Raw genomic sequence first — 15,062 nt, forward strand, 5'->3', positions numbered from 1 at the left:
ACCATGATCTCTCTTAATAAACAGCGTTATGCTTTAAAAAAAATTTGATCAGACACAAAACTACAGATTTTTTCAGAGTATAATAGGTGATGCTATCCTCAACCTACTAGAAACCTGGACAGAAATACACTGCCAATGACTGTCAAATGGTTACAACTGGCCATAAACAAAGGAGGGAGCCACCTAGGGGCATATCAGTCTTGGTAAGGAACATAATTCACCATACCAATAAATAAAGGTCTATACGTCTGGATCAATTCAAATAAACATGCAATGAAAATCCAATCCGATCTGTTCCTCTGTGTAATCAGTGTGCTCTTTCTGATCTAATCCAACTTCTCGCAAGCCTTGTAAAAGGGACATGCTCACTATTACGCTACTCTATTACTACCGACCAAGATATGATACACGTTAGTTTACTGATCCACCTGTACGCCATGGTAGTCGGATCAATGACCTGTGCTGCTATATACTACTCCCTTACCTGATCATATATGGAGTGGTTTTATGTTGTTTTTTTTCATCCATGTTATTACCATGTTACTTACCATGTTATTACCATGTTGTTACCATGTTACCTACCTGATCATATATGGATCGGTTTTATGTCTGTTTTTATCATCCATGTTATTACCTTGTCACTGATTATTATACTGTTCCCATTATCTCTGTTTACTCTGTTGCCCCTTCCCTGTCTTTGTGAAGCGCTCTGATATCTGTAAGGATCTTGTTCGCGCTATATAAAACTTTGAATAAATAAATAAATAAAGTGTCATGTTTTCACACTGAAAAATCACCTAGTTAGGAGATATGAATGAATTAAAAAGTGGGATTCCACAGACGCACTTGTAAACCAGGAGCAAAAATATATATTCCCACTTCATTTCCACAGAGGAATATATACAACATTACCAATTCAAAAAACAACAAGCATTTACAATGCAATAGGTCTCGCAGCATTAAAGTTTGAGTTATTGGCATTGTGTATGACAATACGTTGCATAAAATGTTTAGCAAACTTTGAATTGGTGAGCAGTGAGAGTGTGTGCAAGAGTATGCTGTTGCTCACAGCTGTTATTCACACAGCTCTGATGATGCACCTCACGCACGGGGCTGACGCAGTTATTATTCACACAGCTCTGATGATGCACCTCAGGCAAGCGCTCACAGCAGTTATTATTCACACAGCTCTGATGATGCACCTCAGGCACAGGCTCACAGCTGTTATTATTCACACAGCTCTGATGATGCACCTCAGCACGGGGCTGACGCAGTTATTATTCACACAGCTCTGATGATGCACCTCAGCACGGGGCTGACGCAGTTATTATTCACACAGCTCTGATGATGCACCTCACGCACGGCGCTGATACAGTTATTATTCACACAGCTCTGATGATGCACCTCAGCACGGGGCTGACGTAGTTATTATTCACAAAGCTCTGATGATGCACCTCAGCACTGGGCTGACGTAGTTATTATTCACACAGCTCTGATGATGCACCTCAGCACGGGGCTCACAGCTGTTATTATTCACACAGCTCTGATGATGCACCTCAGCACGGGGCTGCCGGCAGTTATTCACAGCTCCCTCTCGCAGCAAGCCCGGGAGGCAGGGCAGACTAAGCGATCGCTTTCACTTTTGCGATCACTTGAAAAACAAGACGTGCTTGTGCAATGCCAACCAGCACGGGGGCGTGTCTTAGCCCGGCTCACGTAGCCCTGTAGTAATCCTACACAATCCTGCTGTAAATCCTAAATCCGCGATATCCTACCTGTCGTCCCGGTCACCACATAACCTGGGCTGCAATGTGCGACCTCTGGAGCTGCAGTGGACCGCGGAGCCCCAGCCACCCAACATCGGAGTGTTGCGCGCGGCCCAACCTGCGACTGCCGTTGTGAGCTGGTGCCAGAGTGTGGCATGGACCCGGAGTTGTGCGGGTGCCCGGACCCCAGCCCTGACCTGTCGATGACCGCTAACTCTGCTTAGCAAAGAGAGTGCCCCAGGTCCGTGCCTCCGTGGTTTTCCTGGTTGCTGCCGGGGCCGCAGCTGAGCGCGGAAGCATTGTCCACCGCAACAATTGTATGCAGGAGCTGTTGGGCACCGATGAGCCGCTCGCGGCCTCTGAGCCGCGCTAGACATCGAGCGGCCGGCGGTGACATTTTGACCTCTCTCTGCTACAGAGAGTAGAACACAATTTGGAGAACTGGTGAAGCAGGTGAGGAGCGGTGGGGGCCCAGAGCGAGAGAGCCATCAGGGCACAAGACGGCTAGAGCATGGGAGACCTTTTTGGTTGGTGCTCACATTTCTAGGCTGGGGGGGGGGGGGGGGGTCTCGGTGCGCTCGTGTGTGTTTGTGTGTGTGTGTGTGTGTGTGTGTGCGGGCGGGAAAGTCTCTGTATGTGTGCATTTATGGGCGTGCGTGTATGGGCGCGCGTGTGTGTGTCTGCGCATGCGTGTGTGTTTGCGCTTCCCAGGAGACAGAAGATGGCCACAGCGAGCGCGCTCCGATCGCCATGCGCGTGGCCAGGTCCTGTCTCCCGGAGAGCTGTGTCGCTGACTATAGGTCTCTGGCGAGACCGCGCTTAAGGCGCGGTTAACGCCACAAGACCTAAAAAGCTATTTTATTATATTGTAGCATTTATACAGCATTTACTACTCCTATATGGGGTGCTGAAGAGCTTGCTTACATGAGTAGCATGCTCCACCATATACCAGGAGTGGCTGAAAGCAAGTTGTTTTTGTTTGTTTTGTGTATTGAATGCACGCAAATGTCTAAGCCTCTGTATACTTTATCAGGGGGATGAACGATTATTCCTTATGAACATTTACATTCAGCTCATGACAGCGGTATCCTGGACTATGCTGTTGTGAACCATTTTAGGACATTATTGTAAATTTCACGATTCATGCCCTTATATAGGTATAAATCACTATGTCCTTACACAGGCATAAGAAACAGAACTATATTTAGACATAGCTCATGCAGTCCAAATATGGCAGGGCTACTTCCACTAGTTCCGAAAGTCTACAACGATTTCTTGGAAAACTCTGCTTCAGCAGCTAGCGACTTTCCCTTGCTCGAGAACTGACTTGTCCAAGAACTCATGGAGTTTTCAAAGAACGGAGAGTCTTTAATGACGTTATTATGTCCACCTTTACGTCAAACTCGGCAACTTCAAGGTATAAATATGCCCACACTAGCCTTAGCAAACACACGGTGTTTTGGAGCAGTTCGACTATCTACTTGCCCGACGCATCCTGCTACAGCAAGTGCCGAAGGAAGCCGACCCTCCAGCAGACGCACTGAGAGAGACACTGTCTTTTCTCCTGCCGAGAAATCCAGCTCCAGTGTATCCAGGCTACCCTCGCGGGTTGCTGGGAAATAGAGTCCTGAGACTGACCTTCTTCATTCTAAGCTAAGGTACGGAGCTGATCAGCCCCTAAGAGAAATCTTGGACAGATGCTTGGCAAAAGAATACTACATTTATGCTACACCTCACTTACTTCTTCAATTGTACTAAGCTTAGGTTAGGTACATCGGGGTAGGCGTATTTTAGAAGCACCAGTTGAGTACTTGTAGCCTCTGTTATTTATGTATGTATGTATTTATCTATGGTTTAGGAACCATACAATGCTCTTACAGTATTATTTTATTCTACTCTTTCTACTGTATGCATTATATTTTGTAACCAGTTTTACGATTGTAGCAGTTCATTTCTTATGCTTGAGAAAGAAGACTGTTCAATAAATCCTTTTATTGGAAAAGCCCGTCTTTCTATTTTCTCTGCACCTCTGGTGAAACGAAGCATGCACGATTGACTGAGTAAAATAACTATCTATTGTTTCCACGACTCTGATGATCAGTTTTATCTTGGGGAAACAAAGTTGTCATGTTTATGCGGTTGTCATAAACTAATCCCTTCTTGTTTATTCAAGAAAGTTTCTAGGGACCTCGGAGCTAGCTGGTACTCACAATTAAGTCTAATATATTCGATACAGACCTAGTAGACTTCAGTCCTACGTCTAATCTATAGGATATATTATTCCAATCCGCAGAGCCTATTGGGAATATAGGAATTACACTACAATGCCATCACTGATGTAGCAATCTCTGACATTAACATTATAATTCTTGTACAGTAATTACCACAATCAAACCAATGTTGACTGTTTTTTCAATTAAAATAGCCCAAGAACAGTCAAACAAAACAACCATTCAATAAAACTATTACAATCAAACTTGTACGACTGTCTAGACATGGGTGGGAGGAGGACAGATGAGGGCATATTCTTCATACCCATGAGCATGGCTTTCTAATAAGACGAATAATCATTCCCACGGCTCACATAAACAAAGCTGTCATAGAAATGAACTAAACCATTACGAGAGCCACAATAAATCACTAGAGATACCACACGGGGGAAAAAATGAAAACGGAAATAACCAATTGGATTAAATGTTTGAAAAAGATTTCACGGACCGAAAGCAAAAACTTAAGAAGGTGTTCAAAAACAAACAAGCATTTGTAATGCAATAGGTCTCGCATTGGTGAGAGTTTGAGCTATTTTTATTGTAAATGACATTGCCTTTTATTTATGTTTTGGATTTTGAAACATAAATAAAAGCCATTGTCATTTACAATGCCAATAGGTCAAACTCGCGAAAATGCAAACCTATTGCATTGCAAATGCTCGTTTTACGCTGCCTACTCATAGGATAGGTAATAGGCACTGCCTCTAACACTTCCTGCTCACATGGAGGGGTGATTTCGCTGCAACTTGCACTGCCTGCCCTGCTCACAGTGAATGAGGGGTGCAAAGGCAGCATCTTACACTGCATGCTTAGCGCACAAGAGGAGAAAATTGCACTGTTGGCACTGTATCTTGCTGTGCGTGCTCACCACTAGAAAGCTGTGCAATCCCTTGGACACAGCCACTGCATCTTACAGTGCAAACTAACAGCATACTTCTGAAGAGGCATCGCGAGAACAGACGTGCAAACTGCACATGGCACTGCATTTTTAGATGCCAGATCACATGCTTGAGATGGTCACTGCAACTCGTCATTTAACCTACTCTCTGGTGACGGCATCAGTTATGCGCACTGCACTGGAGGCTGCGCAAGGTGGAGTAATAGAGTGCACATGCAGTGTAAGATGCAGCGCCCACAGCTGTGCAAGCCTCGCACGTTAAGATGACAGTCTATGATGTCATTCACTAGTTGTGCGCTCAACCCACTGTCTCACCAGGCAGGGTGTGCACCTTCCACTGCCTACGTACTGCATAGGACGCTCACTTACCAATTAATGGCCGTTTGGGAGCTATATCGTTTAAATACATAACAAACAACGTCAATAGCACTACACTGGGTCACTGCACGAAGCCACTTCTTGCTCACAACAGGAGACCAGCTTGTGACGCGGAAAGTGCTAAATATTGTCAATAAACACGCTGCCAGGGCACAGCATGAGACAAACACTGTCGTGAAAACGCCGGATTCAGCACATACTTGTGAGCAGAACAACACGTGCACACTGAAAGAGAGCGCTGCTTTGTACGCTGCGTGGTCATGGACTGAGACCCGGACACTGCGCTGGGGTACTGCACTGCATCTTCCAAAGTCTTGATGCAGCGTGGTACTTCTTGCATCATGAGACATGCACCGAAGCTCCGCATCTTAATAGTGAACACGCTGTTCACAACTGGAGATTTCCCGACTGAACACGGGCAGTGCATCTTACACTGTCAGCTTACAGCACAGTATATGTCCACTGTACGGGGGCCTGCCTTTTATACTACCTGCTTGCATCGCATACATGTCAGCTGCACTGGAACATTTCAACCTACACTGCATGCTTACATCTTAATACACATCGACTGCAATTCTGCACTACAATAGAGAATTATATGAGCTCAGCTTGCGCACAGCAATAGACTTGCATATCGAATTTGCGAAATATATATACACCCTGCCTCCCGCCGCATAATGCTATAATGCACGCGTTTGTCAAAACCCAATAGGAAACAAAAAAACTGTGAATGCTCATAAACCACTACATCCTTTCAAAATCACTCCCTTCTCTAAACATCAAAACCTCATGTGTATCTCCAAACATCAACCAAACAAAATCTCATCTTCCCCCACGTCCAACAATTTAAAGTGTGTTACCATGTTAAAGCCACTGCCAGCAGCCTGACTTCCGCGTTCACCTCTTTCAGTAATTTTGGTAATCATACTGTCATGCTGCTGTTCGGTCCGGTATTTTAGGTTTAAAGCATTTTATTGCAAAGTTATAAACGAGGGAAACAATACATACAGTGTACACTTGTCCTCGAAGAGGTGCTATTCAGAGTCTCCATACCATGAGCGCCATCAGAATTTCAGGCATTACACTCAGAACATGTTATAGAGCCACATGCTAGGCGTAAGGGCGATGACGACTGACCCCAAAACCAACAACCCCCCCCTCAACTGCCCTCCCCCCCCCCCCCCCCCCCCCGGGTTGTGCTGAGCGAATGTCACGTGCCCTCTACACCTCTGCGGCGGGACCGCACCTCTCTTCACAGATATCTTTCAGGGCAACTAAGCCTGCGGGGTAGTCAGGGATGTCAGTCGCATGAGCCTGAGGTATCGGGGACAAGTAATTTCCTTGAATTCCGACTGCAGTAAGGTGAGAAAAGGCTGCCATAATCCCTCAAACTTATCTACCTCGCCCGCCACCGTGAGGGACAGTTTCTCCATACCTAGAACGTGCCATAACCTGTGTAGCCAGCCTAATGTGTTGGGAGTGGTGGTGGTGCGCCAATAGATGAGTATGTTCTGTATCGCTGAACCTAATGCAATTGCTATCTGTCTACCCCTCCTGGACCTCAGAGGATACATCAACCCGTTAGGTAACCCTAATAGGACATAGGCGGGGAAGCGAGGCAGCTCAATGTCAAAACACTGGTCAACCTCATCTAAGACCTCCTTCCAGTAGGAACCCAGCAACGGACAGTCCCACAGAATGTGTGTGAGTGTGCCAGTCTGTCCGCACTCGCGCCAAGAGGTGTCCGGGAGGATATGGTTCATTTCATGCATTCGTTGACGCGTGTAGTACCAGTACGTAGTTAGTTTAGTGAAAGTCTCAGTGAGCCCAGTGTGGTAAGCCGAGTGACGCGCGCGGTAGGAAATGTCGTCCCATTCTTTGTGGCTTAATTCCCTCCCCAGTTCCCGCTCCCAGCGCACCCGTCCGGGGTTATGGATGTGGAAGGTGGGGGGCTGCAAAAGTTTGTACAGGTCCGAGACGAGCTTGGCATCCGAGGAGCGTGTCGCCAGCCACATCTCATAGGGTGTAAGTTTCCGGTCGGCCAGGTCCCTTACCTGCGGCTGCAGCGCCCAGTGGCGAACCTGTAGATATCGCATACGTTCAGTCTCAGGCAGATGGTAATCACGTCTGAGGTCCTGGAACGACACGACCCCTTCCGAACCATACATGTAAAACAAAGCGCAGCATCTGGCAGCCCGCCAGAGCGAGAACGCGCCAGGTTCCATCCCGGGCTGAAAGTCAGGGTTCCCGACCAACGGCGTAAGCGGCGACGGGAAGGTGGTAAGTTCCTGTATAGCATTCACGGCATCCCACACGCTGAGCGGAACTTGCGTGACAAAAGACGCGTAAAGGTTGGGGGGGCGATGAGCTCTGCGCATGAAGGGTATCTCCTGTAAGGTCCTGCCCGCCACCGCCTGGTCCTGAAACAGCCAATGTCTGTCAGATTCCCATTTACTCCACTCCACGAAATACCGTAATTGCGCTGCCTGAAAGTACTTTTGGAGATCTGGAATGCCAAGGCTGCCGGATTCCGGTCCCGTATTTTAAACTGAGCTCTCACCTCCGTTTAACCAAACATTCTCAATCCTCCCACCCGTGGCTCAACACTCCTCAGCTGTGCCTCGGTGACCAGTACGATAACTAAAACATCAGCTCCCATAATGCACTCAGCAAAATCAATCCATGGTTAAACCAAACTAAACCCACGAGTGAACTAGCACATGCAAAATAAGTAACCATTATCCGCGACAAAACCCACATCTCCCTTACTCTCCCCACCCTACGCCAGCACCCATTCATGGCAAAGAAAACTTCATAGTATATAAAAGTAAAATAAACAACATTATATAATCACAGCAATTCAAAACCTTTTTGCTTTATTCCGAACGTGCAATCCCCGTGAAAAAAGTAACAAATATTATTATGGAAAATATATTCCACAAATATCAACTATTCATAAGTCAGTCACTGTTCCTTAAAGTACATCATGCGCTGTTGAAACTGTGCAGAGTCCACTCCAAACTTTCACTGTCTCCGTAGTGATGTCAAAAACTTGACTGAAGTTCCAAACTGTAATTCTCATCAATGAGGTGCAAACTCCATAGTGGTGGAAAAATTGCTAAGCATTTCTGTGCTGGCACAAGCATAGGTCTCGGGCACTGCACTGGGGCTTCCACGTTACCCCGGGACGCTGTAACTTATCAGTAAACACTGCTTGCTCACACCTTGGCACTGCCTGCTCGGAGTTCTCCAGTGCTGTTCAGGGGCAAATGTCAGTAGGTGCAGCCACCACCACAGTGCCGTGCAGTCATTTGTAGGGAGGGTGTCGTCTTGGTCCGAGAGCTGCGCGAGAAGGTTTGAGCTGTTGGCGCTGAATGAGAGCGCCTACTCTCTTCGGCATGTGCCGTGCTCCTGGCTTCAAGGAGCTGTGAAGGGAGGCTAAGGCTGCAAGAACCGGCTCTACTACATGATTTTGCTGTAACACTGTAGTTCAAACCTCGTCACATGGAGGTGTGCACGGGCTTCCCCGAGAGCCGTTCAGTGGGTTGGGGGTGCACGGATTATGGGCGCACTGCTTAAGGTTTCCACATGTGGGGCCAGCGCATGTGAGGGAGCCGGGATGCCCTTTTGCTTCAGGTCCTGTGCGCCGTGCTCTGCAGATGAATGCAAATGCCCAGGTTCTGTGACTCCGGTGGGTCGAGATCTCTGTGGTAGGAGCCGTGCTGGTTCTATGCCCCGGGTGTTATGCTTAAATTGTCTGCCCCAGGAGCTGTGTAATTGGTGCGCTCTCTGTCACAGGAGATCTGCAGGGGTGGGTTCCCTATTCAGCAACTGTTCAGGTGTTGGGTTCTCGGCCCCTGGATCCCGGCAGCCTTCCTCCCCAGCCAACTGACGGCGTGTTTTCAATTAAGGGATCTGGGTTTGATGATTTAAAGCTCGTATTATGCGCGCTATCTGAGCTCCAATGCTCCAGTGTCTGCCCTTGTGGAAACAAACACCCTGCATGTCTGCATTGTTGTGGCAAGGGGCATGCCAAGAGGGAGGGCAGTGTGAATGTGCCCGGGCAGTGTGGACGTGCCCTTGGTGGGGAAGGGGGGAGGAGGAGGCTGTGGGGGGAGAGGACACGGGACAGAGGAGAGCGTGGAAGAGGCAAAGAAGGGAAGGGGGAGATCGCGAAACACATGGCCTCATAAAGATAACAAACTTTTACGACGAACATAATGCAGGCGAGCCAGTCCAAGTGGGCCGTCTGTAAAATAGAAACGTCAACGTAGGGAAAAGCTCTTTCCCAATGGCCGGCCACCGTTTATCATGAACGGTGATGCCGAACAATGGGAAAGAGGGGCAGGGCTTAAAGCCCGTAACTTAAACCCCCTCTAAATCATTAAATCTCGTGAGCTCGACTGCGCGTCCCAAGACCTAAAACCAAAAAAAACGCACATACTCCATTAACACGAAGGAATTTCAGTTTGGGCGCATGCAGGACATATGCCAAAAATTGGCAGACAGTCGTCTGCCTTATTTAGAGTGTATAGATTCTAAAAAGGGCAGTTTGGCAGATGTCTGACACCGCCAAAAAATGGTGGATGTCCTGTCTGCCCTATTTGGAGCACATGTACTCCAAATAGGGCAGGCAGGCCAGTTGCCGGTTTCTGGTGAAGTCCCACACTCACCATACTCTAAATAACCAAGCTACATTAAAAATAAAGAAGCACATTCAGGATATAAATGAAGGATGAGAAAGATTAAAACAGGACCTGTTATGATCAATCTGACTGAAGCTGCAATTGTCAGCAGATCCTTCTGAAAACTTAGGGGGAACCTTGAACCATGTCCAAAAGAAGCACTGGTAAAGCCAACAGGCCAGGACTCGTCTGACCTATTTGCTTTGCCAATAGTTTTTAGAAATTGGTTAAAATAATAATAATAATCCACATTTGTACAGCGCACAATCACCCAGTAGGGTCTCTAGGCGCTGGGGGCCGTCGGGAAGATTAAGCAAGCTATTGCCCAGAGTCGCATGGTGCTGGGCTAATCTGCCGCCGGAGCCGGGGATCGAACCCTGATCCCCAGATTCCAACGTCAGTCGCCCTGGCCGCGGCGCCACACCTCTCCCAGGGGCGCTGGTGCTTTTTTTAGGGCTCACCTATGCAGCGCACATGCGCTGTATAGGCAAAAGACCTTTAGCAATCGTTTCGGCTTTTCAGCCAAAAACTTGCACGAGTTCATCGCCTTCAATGGCAACGTGTGCACGTTGGGCGATTCCCTTGCGCGAGCGAGCTTTAACAAATGGTTCCTGCTCGCTCCCACAAGGGAAACCGGCGCAGGCCCCCTCCTCGCTCCCTGCTGCCTTTGAGGGGCGTGCGCTTGTTATGTAGGTCTCGGTGCAACTTTGTCGCTCCTTCATTTTAGCACAACTGGGAACGTGCCACCTCCCGCGAGACCAATTCAGTGCCCGGCTTCCTGTGTGGTCCTAGCAGTGGCATGCCACTCTCCCTCCTCACACCTCCCCCTTCTCCGCTGCCTATTGCACCAGCTGGGCCTACCATGGGCGGCACTGCACGCGCCTCCCGGCTCTCCTTTCCCCTGCATCCTCATGAGCTCGCCCGGGGCTTAGTTTCAGGCACTCAGAAGATGCCTCTAGGTTCAAAGTCAGAACTTGAGAACGATGCAGTGTTTTGTGGTAGCCGGCTAACCTTTTTGGTTTTCTCGCGGTTTCCTGGCGAGTTCCTGTTTACAAATATGTGATTTGACGAGCGAGGTCCTTCTCTGCTGTTGAGATATCATGCAGCCGAGAGTGACGGAGCTTGATATGATAGCCAAGTGGGGGTAAACATCACTTACAACGAAACTTTTACAACGCACTACCATTACAACGCGGTCATTACAACGCAAACCATTACAACGCATTGCGCTGGGGGGCGCTCTAGGATAGGGAATATATTTAATTTACTATCCAACACCTTCCCTACTATCCACGGGGACTGGAGTTGGAATAGTAAATTAAATAAATCACTATCCAGCGCCTAAAAGCACTATGCGTTGTAAAGGTTTGCGATGTAAAAACCGCGTTGTAAAGGCAGGCGTTGTAATAGCCTGCGTTGTAACGTCATACATCCCCAAGTGGGCTAATGCACCTGTTTTAGCAGTCTGTGGTCCACCCAAGCATGTTCTCTAAGCCACAAATCGTTCTGTCAGAATGAGTAATTCCCCTAAACTGGCAAATAGTAACGCCTGTTATTATCTCCAAGAGAGAAGGTTGTGCTATACTACATGTAGCTACAATCATTATGAGACCCAGATGTCATCTTGGGCTCGTCTGTGGGCAAAATTAAGAAAAGCGTTACACTTTGATGTTGGCAATACCGCCTAGTTGCTGAAATGCACAGCATCAAACTGGTAAGGGGCTCAATCCCAGCTTCCCTGGCTTGATGAAATTGTGTGATCCTAGTCAAATACTTTATTTCACTGAGTGGAGGTGGGCGAACAAACAAATTAACAGGGACAGTCGAGCCGAGGGTTCAGCTTTGCTGTATTAGCCGGTGCACACCGACCTCTGAAAATGTTTGCAATGTAAATCACACAGCAAACATCATGCAAAATATGATGCGATCGCTTCAACAGTAGAAAACAATGTATTCCTTAACAAGTGGAAGTTTTGACTTTAATACGGTACATTATTGGACTTAACTGGGAAATACTTATTAAAACCAAGAGTGAACTAAGAGCCAACACAGTTGTTATGTAAAACCTGTAGGTGGCCCGGATTATCCTAGAGCAACATTAAAGTATATTAAAGAAAACACAATAGGTTTTTGTACACCTGATATTCTGAACTCACATATTTGAAAGTGCTATCATGCTGAAAAGTGAATAAAAAGGAATTTTGATGAAATAAAATATCTGACTAAGATCACACAATTTAAGCGGGGAAGCCACAGTTTATCCAGGAATACTGATTTCACTTATCATTATATGGTAAAAAAAAACACACACATATTGGCTACTGCTAAGCAAATCTTTCCAAGTCGTAGGCCTGATCACCATTCTCTCCTTCGCATTAGGTTTGTCACCTACTGGACTCTATTCGGATATGAGATGGAGACATCTGTTCATTCTATAGAAGGCCTGACTTGAAGGCCTTATTGGTGTTTTGTGGAATACAAGGAGTGCATCTTTTAAATGGATCCTGCCACACAACAGACTTCCCACCCCAGCCGATTAGCCTTTAACAGTCACTGGCTTTTTTTATTTTTATTACAGGCCAGACCATTGCTGCATATGTGTGTCAATGATTTCTAGTTCCATTTGTAATGTTACCTCTTAGTGTTTTTCCTCCGTGTGCAGCTTTTATAGAGAGGGAACTGGGCCAGAAGGTATTGAAGAGCTTTACAGTAGCACCAGTTACATTACATAATGTCACATTATTTTTTATAGGTACAGGACGAGAAAGTTATTTTTTCAGAATCACAGGATGTTGAGCTGACGCCGAGACTCGAGCTTGGTTCCCCAGTTCCAAAAGTCTGCAGCTCTGACTGTAACACCACATCCTGGGTAGTGGGAGGGAGGTAGGCAGAAGACACATGAAAGCCCGGCTCTTTATGGGGTTGAGGTTAAAATGTGACCCCCAGCAGAGCCAGGCCTCAGGCTCGAGCCTGGCTTGAGCTTTTAGTGGCTTGCCCACATTGTGAAAAGCAGCGAATCTCCTAAGATCCCCAATGCTGCCCGGCGCAGGGTCACCTTTAATTCACTGGATTTACTTTCAAAATAATGAGGCAGGCGCTGGAAACTGGAAGCCAAGAAACACGTTTATTTCTCATGAGGAGAACCGGTCAACAGACACCGTGGTAATCTGCTGAGGTGTTCTAACAACAGCTCTCCTGCAGGTCACTTTTATACAGTATCAGGACAAAGTAATCTTTATGATCAGTGTCATGTAAGCTTGGTATCCCCGACCCGGACAGGTTGTCACACAAGCCAAACATTGTTTCATCAACATGGTTGCACAAGCCCAACAGTTATCTCCTCCCAACCAGGCCAAACAGACAATTTTATCTTGCAGCTGGACCTTACTTCAGGGTCTAAAACGTGTGAGGCCGGCCAGATCTAAGAGTCCGTTCTGTTGATAAAAACAGGTCCCATTGTTGGCAAAAACAAGTCTTGCTGTGTGCAGTGCAATAAACCATGCTTGCAAGAGTCTGTTTGGTATTTGGAAACTGTTTGTGTAATGATGTCCATGGGTTTGCCAGTAAACAGAGATGAGAGGAAAAACGAGTTTGTGGCAGCAAGTTGACGTTTGTCATGGCAATAGTTTGTAGCCCCAAGCTCACATACCAGGTTGCTCAGAGGGATGCTAGTAAGGGCAGGGTGAAACAAAAGGTGACCAACGGAATACAAAATGGCTGCGGTGGTCAGAATGACTGCAGTCTATGGACCCGGAGGAACTTCCATCAGACAAGATGGCGCAGATAATGTTCATGATTGTCGTTTTTGCTTTTAACAGTCGCCCCTTTGAACATAACTAGCCAGCTTGTCAGTCTATTTCGATCTCCATAATGTCCTGTATCTCTTGTTCATATATTACTCTCATTTTTATTAGCTGAGTGTCCATAGTCTTAGGGCGCAAGGTACTTATACAAAGAGAACACAAAGGTGGTATGCAGTGTACACCCAAACAACAACCACCTATTGTCAGTACTGGGACCAAGAGAAACATTGATATTTTCCAACCCCAGTCTTTCAAGATGCCCCATAGCTAAACATGTAGTTGGGCTGATCATTTTAGTCTTTGGTGGCATACAGGTTGTACAGGCAAATGCACAGACAGTAGGAGAAGAAGATCGCTATCACTACAAACAGCATTGTCAATAACCTATGCAGTGAATATAACAAACTGGGAGATAGTGTATACAAAAGGTAATTTGCTGTACCACAGTTGGTGATAAGCATAATTCCTAGATGATGCACTAAATTATTGTAACACAAGAACGAGTTTATCACTCATTGTTTTGTAGGATAAGGACCATTACGTGCATTATTGAGAACTGGACTGGGGGGGGGGGGGGGGGGGGCAAACTAATAAGTATATTCATGAGGGCAACTGGCGTTGTATAATCCTTGTGATACACAGTTACTGGGTATGATATTCCTATGCTATTATTAATACAATGACACTATGGATGCAATTGATGTGGAATTTCAAAGAAAAACCTTTTTCTTGTCCATTTGGGGCATAATGAATACAAGGTGATTGAAAGAGAAATTTAACCTAATATAATAGATGGTATGGGCATTAGTTTTGTTAAAGCTCTTCTTTCCAGTGTCCCTTACAGTGAGCCATCACTGGTAGGCTCCCATTGTTCATCTAGCGTTGGCGCTGTTGAGCACCGGCGATGGAGCTATGCGTCCAGCTCGGATCCAGATTCCACATTGCAGGGCGAGGTTGTTCTTTCTCTGGGATCACAATCCCTTTGCCCTGTTCACTAAGGAGTAGTTTCTGTCCTGTAACTCCAGTTCTGTTGGTGGGGTATCTCTGTTATAGTCATAATCTAGTGAATAGTCCCGCCCATGTGCGTGGACCCCGGAGCAATCAAAAATAATCTCTTAAGGTGTCGAAAAATGCAGAACTGCACAGACACTTAAGAGAGAATTAAAGACAGATAATGCAGCCTATATCCACAGGCTACACTGTCCAGTACTTCAACTAGAAATTCCACCAAAAATCCACAAACAGCAAAGCCTGTCCAGATT

The 15,062-nt window shown here is 46.7% G+C and overlaps 1 protein-coding gene across 1 annotated transcript in view; it reads right to left on the reverse strand.

Annotated features, from left to right (window-relative positions):
• The window catches only part of C5_1H10orf88 (chromosome 5_1 C10orf88 homolog), a 184,891-nt gene that overhangs the window by 124,845 nt on the left and 44,984 nt on the right, over positions 1-15,062 (reverse strand). The gene's annotated exons all lie outside the window — the stretch shown is intronic.

Source organism: Lissotriton helveticus, chromosome 5_1, assembly GCF_964261635.1.
Source record: "Lissotriton helveticus chromosome 5_1, aLisHel1.1, whole genome shotgun sequence".
NCBI classification, from domain to species: domain Eukaryota; kingdom Metazoa; phylum Chordata; class Amphibia; order Caudata; family Salamandridae; genus Lissotriton; species Lissotriton helveticus.